The 6,167-nt window shown below is 44.3% G+C and overlaps 1 non-coding gene across 1 annotated transcript; it reads right to left on the bottom strand.

The window, feature by feature from the left end:
* Positions 1-2,095: 2,095 nt before the first annotated feature.
* Positions 2,096-2,168, bottom strand: Trnav-cac3 (transfer RNA valine (anticodon CAC) 3). Its single transcript has one exon. It is a non-coding gene; the product is annotated as a tRNA-Val (tRNA).
* Positions 2,169-6,167: the final 3,999 nt, after the last annotated feature.

The raw sequence follows: 6,167 nt of genomic DNA, 5'->3' as shown, positions 1-6,167 counted from the left end.
AGGATAGCTTCCCTGTGGGTGCTGAGATCCTCTGGAAGACACCAGTACTCTTAAACACTAACCTCATCAGGGCTACTTCTTAATGCTTCTAACGCAGCCACACTGAGGACCATCTTCTAGCACACAAACAATTATCCATAAACCATATCCCATCTACAGTACTGTATGAGGCAACCTATTCATGGCTTAATACATGGATAGGTTGGGAGGGGGTGTTTTGCCTAACACTATGGGTCAAGGTCAGTGTCTAACAGTTAGAGGTTAGTGTATGATTTATGGTCAAGGTCAGATCGCAGCTCTGTCCTCATCCATCCTTAGTGGAACTCAGGATAATGGTCAGACTCAACAGTACAGTGCTTACTTCTCTCTGAGTCCCAGGATGTGGTTTTCACTCTGTGCTCTGGAGTTAAGAATAGGCCATCATATACTTGGCATTAAATAAAAATTAAAACAACAACAACAACAACAACAAACTCAGGTGGCTGAGGCAGGGCCAGCATGGAGTACAGTATGAGACCCTGTGTTCTATATCGTCCTTCAGTTTTGGATGAGTGAATTCAGTAAGTATAAATTGAGCGAAGTTAAGAATTATCCAGGTAGAGTAACAGATACCTTTAATCCCAACATTGAGGAGGCAGAAGCAAGAAGATCTCTGTGAATTTGAGGCCATCCTGTCATATTCAGTAATTTCCAGGCTGGTCAGAGCTACAAAATGTGTCTTAAAAAGAAAAAAAGCACAGGATACCCTTCCAGGGGACTAGGTTCTGTCCCCAGCACACGACAGCTCCAGTGTCTTTAGCTCCAGTTTCAGAGGACCCAATGCCTTCTTCTGGCCTCTGAGCGCGTGCACTATATTGCATGTGGTACACAGACATATATGCAGGCAAAACACCATATGCTTTAAGAATAAATAAAATAAAGGGACTATGGAAGTGTTGTTGAGGCAGCCAAAGTTCCCAGTCCAAAGTTGGAGGCACGCTGTCCTCCTGGGTGAGGTTTCCAAATAAAGGAGCAAAGAGCATGCAGCAGACAGAGGCTCGGGTTGCTTGCTGAGGCAACGGTACTGGAGCTCACGGCGGAGAGTTCTGGCTTTCTTAGTCAAGGTTGGGAATCTGAACTTAGGTTTCCATGCTTAGGGAGCAAGCACTTTGTAGACTGCCATCTCTCTCTAGCCATGGAAAATATTTTCCCCATAAACATTATTAGTATTATTGTAATTTTTGAGACAGAGTTTCTCTGTGTAGCCCTGGCTGCCCCGAAACTCACTCTATAGAACTCAAGAGTTCTGCCTGCCACAGCCCCCCCCCCCCCCCAGTGTTGGGATTAAAGGTGTGAGCTACCACTGCCTGGTGGAAAATAATTTTTTTAAATAATTTTTTTAATAAAGAGAAAATATATTGTTTCGAAGCGACTTAGGATCAAGGACCTTAAGATTCCTCATGGCAAGAGACTGTGAAGTGGGAGAGAGGGAGAACGATTGTCATGTCTGAGAACTGGATGGTTGACATCTTAAAACAAATAGTAAAACCAACCACAGCCAAGACGGGTGTAAATAATAGTTTCTCTGCTGTATGAAGGGTAATGCTACCGCATTATAAAGCAAGATAAAAGATCATCACGGGGTAGGGGGTGGCGGGATAGATCTCAATACAGGTTATAAACTCTGGAGAGGAGGGACTGACGCGAGGCAATCCCTGCTGAAAAGATCAGAGCCCTTCCGGGGGCAGAAGTATGAACTGACGACTCCACGCACTGAGCAGCGGTTTCTGGCTTTCAATGTGTCCGCAGTGCCTTCTGGCAGAAGCTGAACAAAGGCAACAAAAGAAGGACAACAAAAATAACTGCGGATCTCTTGCTGCAGAAACAAAATCCATCCCAAGCGTCATTGCTCTGGGAGGACCTGTTCACCCCCGCCACTCTCCCGTCGTTTGTAACTGTGCTGTTCCATCCCTCCGTGGGACCCAAGAGGGCGTGGGATCTCACTGTAATTCGATCAGATCCTTTTGTGGATTCTAGCGGTAAAATCTTTTAGATCCTTCAATAGGATTGAAAAGAGTATAATAATAGGTACCTCCTACAAAAAGTAGGAAGTAGCTGTTTCCGCCCGGTTTCGAACCGGGGACCTTTCGCGTGTGAGGCGAACGTGATAACCACTACACTACGGAAACTAGCTGTCTACTGCGCTTATATAAACTGTACTTAAAGTGAATTGTTTCTTTTCTGGCTCCCATTCTTTAACTTTACTCCGTCAACTAACACCTAGAATCAAACAGGTTCCTCTCTGAAGCTGTTAAATGATACTCACGCATGGAGACTAGACAGTGCCTCCAAAGAAAACTGCCAGCAAAGTTAAGACTCAGAGGCCTCGGGAAGAGCGCCAGGCTTCCGTCAACACCAATAGGTGCAGTTTTCCAGATCCCGTGGGTCTCCAGGAATTGCTTGGCTGACGTGTCTAGGGCACCACCTGGCGCCCAGCATCTGCTGTGCGGCGCGCGCGACTGGAGAAAAACCGAGCAGTCATCAGGCAGGAGGAGACCACCGACCCAAGTGATGGCCCGGGCAGGGAGGAGGCAAGTTCAGGCCTGAAACAATGAAAAAACACTTTATGCTTGTCCTGAATCTAATGCAAATGGTGTTTTCAGGCTTTCTCGTTCAGTTTTTTGTTTGTTTTTAATGAGTTAAAATGTTTATTCGTTCATTTCCTGCAAATGAGGTACTGTTCGGTGACATCCTTGATCTTAGTACTTAACTACTGCACAGCTACATTAACTGCTTTATCTGGTTTCTCGCCGGGTCGGTTTTGCAGAGGCCTGCCTGCTCCCCTGGTTTCTCCTCATCAGCCTTAGGTCTGTTTGGTGCTTGGCACGAAGGTCTTCCTCCAACTCGACATTCACAAGCTCTTCACAACTGGGTGCATGTTCCAAGGACAGACTCGGTGCTTGTCTAGGGCTTTGGTAGTTTCGTGAATTCCAGTGCTAGGCCAAGGTGAATGAGAGAGATCTCCAGACCCTTTTGTAAGGCAGTATCAATGTCTACTATATCTCCAGGAGCAATGACTTCCCCGGCCATGGCAACTGGAGAGAAAGAGTCCTTCCTACATCTCAAAAAATAAAAACGAAGTAAAATAGCCGTAAGACGCAATGGGACACTTTTGGGTTTTTTGTTTCTGCAGCAAAACTTTTGAGACCGGCGGGCATTTGTGCTGCCCTACTTATTATAAAAGTGAAAGTCTGTGGATGAGTACATTTGATTCGGCTACGCTAAGATGGGAGGAGAAAGGAAATGAGAATCTGGAGTAGGGAGTCACGGTTAAAGGATGAGTAAGAAGGGAGGGAGGCTGAGTTGGAAGTGGTGGTGAGAGAGTTGCAGGGAAGAACTGACTGTGGGAGGCTGTGTAAAATGTGAAAGGACCTCAGGTGTTTCCCAGCCGGTGCTGGGCCAACACTAAAGAACTCATCATGCTAAGCTACTTTTAGGGAAATGCTTCCTCAGGGAATCTTGTTCCAGCACATGCTGATCCTAGTCTGTTGGAAACATTTACACTTTAGAGATCACTACAGAGCCAGATGGTAGCACATAACTCTAATCCCAGCACCCAGGAGGCAGGTACAGGCAGATTTTTGAGTTGGTGGCCAGCCTGGTCTACAGAGCAGGTTCCAGGACAGCCAGGGCTTCATAGAGAAACACATAGGAAAAAAAAAGTCATTTTGAAAGGTTGGATTGACATATATAGTTTCAGTAGGATAGAGGTCCTCTGCAAGTGTCCTGGGAGTGTCTGGTGAGTCCTAGTTACACTATCTCCAAACAGCACTGTCCTTTGACAGGTCTTGCTTCAGCAAATCATCATGTGAATCTGCATCACATGACACAACCAGAAATTTCCACTCTTCCCTCCTTCCCTCCCTCCCTTCCACGTACTTGGGCCTTTAAGAGTGGGTGTATTTATTTGCTCCGTGTTCACTGGGCTCTAAGAGCAGCTGTATTGCAGAGATTCAGATCACACAAGTAGTTTTTCCAGCGCCAGTGCTGTCTCCACAGCTATCTCTTCTCAGGTGGCCCAATTACAAGGTTCAATCGATATACTTTAGTTATTAACATATTTTAGGAATGGAGTCTTTCTCAATTCATTAGGTCAGAGAGAAAAAAAAGAAAGACAGAGAAGAGACCAAAGAAAGAGGACACATTTCTATCCAGTAATGTACTTTATATGTGAGATGAACTACAATGAGTTAAGCAAAAGAAAGGCTCTGAAAAGCATCAGGGTCCCTGACCAGATTGACCTTGACCCACAGTCGGCAACATGACTTCAGATTGTTTGACAAATAGAGCAGAGGATTGTGGGGTGTCTGGCAGTTACAATATTGACTAGAAGTAAAATCAAAATGCCCTAACCAAGAATTAAAGGCCACCATGGTGACAGTGACGAACCCTAGACACCAGACCACCAGGAAGACATAATGAATGTTTTGGTTGGTTGGTTGGGTTGGTTTTAGTTTTCAAGACAGAGTTTCTCTGTGTAGCATTGGCTGTCCTGGATCTCTCTTTGTAGACCAGGCTGGCTTTGAACTCACAGACATTCACTTGATTCTGTCTCCCGTGTGCTAGGGCCAAAGGTGTTCACTGCCATGCCCAGTTTATAATGAATGCTGTTCCTTAGTGCACTCTGAGAAAACTTTTCAGGATCGGTTTCAATATTTTTGCTTGTGTTAGTGTTTCTGAGATGAGGCCTCATGAAGTCTAGGCTAGCCTCCAACTTGATAGGTAGCCAAAGCTGGCCTAGAACTCATGATTCTACTACCGCTGCATCCCAAACGCTAGGATTGCATTTGTGTGCCAAGAGCCATCTAAGAGAGGCTAAACACTAGCAGGCGATCTTCCTGATTTGTCTCCACCTTGGATTAAAATCTATGTTGGAGGGGCTGGGGATTTAGCTCAGTGGTAGAGCGCTTACCTAGGAAGCGCAAGGCCCTGGGTTCGGTCCCCAGCTCTGAAAAAAAGAACCAAAAAAAAAAAAAAAATCTACGTTGGATCTGCTTCTGCAGGCGAGGCTCATGAGAATTTCACCTTAGGAAAGATTCCTGCTATTAACATGCTTTTCCTGTTATTATTAAACATGTATAACAATCACTAGGTATTAGCCCACCCTTTTGAGCAGATCTCTGCAGACCAACGAAGATGTACCGTCCTGTAGTGATGCTACATAGACAAAGAGATGACTTTTAATTCTTAATGATAATCCTGTGAGGACTCCTAAAATTATAGAAGTAATCATTAAGCTCTTTTATTAATAGGGCTGATATTCAGTCCTTCCTGATGTCAAAACTGCATTGAGAACTCTGCCAGTCTTCAAGCGTCACGAGTTAATTGCTTTTGAAATAGCAAGAAAGCATCTACAACTCAGAGCACATTACAGGAGGTTGTAAAATCCATTAACCAAAGGTCATAAAAAGAGAACTAATATTTATACAGGAGCAAGGACAGAAGACAGAAGATAAAATATTGACTGGGTTCATCTTTACAAAATGTCACTAATACTTTGTCACAAAAGTTATGGTTTTTAACTCTCCAGGAACTTGCAGAGCTGGTGACAGGTGATGGATGTTTAGCCAGACAATTACTCTTTTTTTTTCTTTTCTTTTTTTAGAGCTGGGGACCGAACCCAGGGCCTTGCACTTGCTAGGCAAGTGCTCTACCACTGAGCTAAATCCCCCACCCCCAGACAATTACTCTTAACGGCTATGCATGTAAACATTCTCTGTTGTAAACTTCTTATTCGATTTATGATTTGAATTTATGTGTAAACTTGTGATGAACTTTTTACCATGTTATCAATCAAGTGTTCTGAAAAAGGAATAAGTGCTGAGGACAAAGAGAGAGACAGCCCTTACCCCCCTTTTAACTTACAAGTCCCTTGCCCCTCCTTTCTTATAGAACTTTCATAGGGAACTTCCTAGAACTTAGAAATAAAGGCTAAAATCACTTTTCAACATGTACCTTTGGGGTTGGGGATTTAGCTCAGTGGTAGAGCGCTTGCCTAGCGAGCGCAAGGCCCTGGGTTCGGTCCCCAGCTCCGAAAAAAAAAAAAAAAAAAAGAAAAAAAAAGAGAGTAAAAACATGTACCTTTTTCTTCCTGCAACTTCAACTAGCAAGGCTAGGAGACAGAGCCC

This window comes from Rattus norvegicus, chromosome 13 (genome assembly GCF_036323735.1).
Source record: "Rattus norvegicus strain BN/NHsdMcwi chromosome 13, GRCr8, whole genome shotgun sequence".
NCBI lineage: Eukaryota > Metazoa > Chordata > Mammalia > Rodentia > Muridae > Rattus > Rattus norvegicus.
This window is presented reverse-complemented; position numbering and strand designations above follow the sequence as displayed.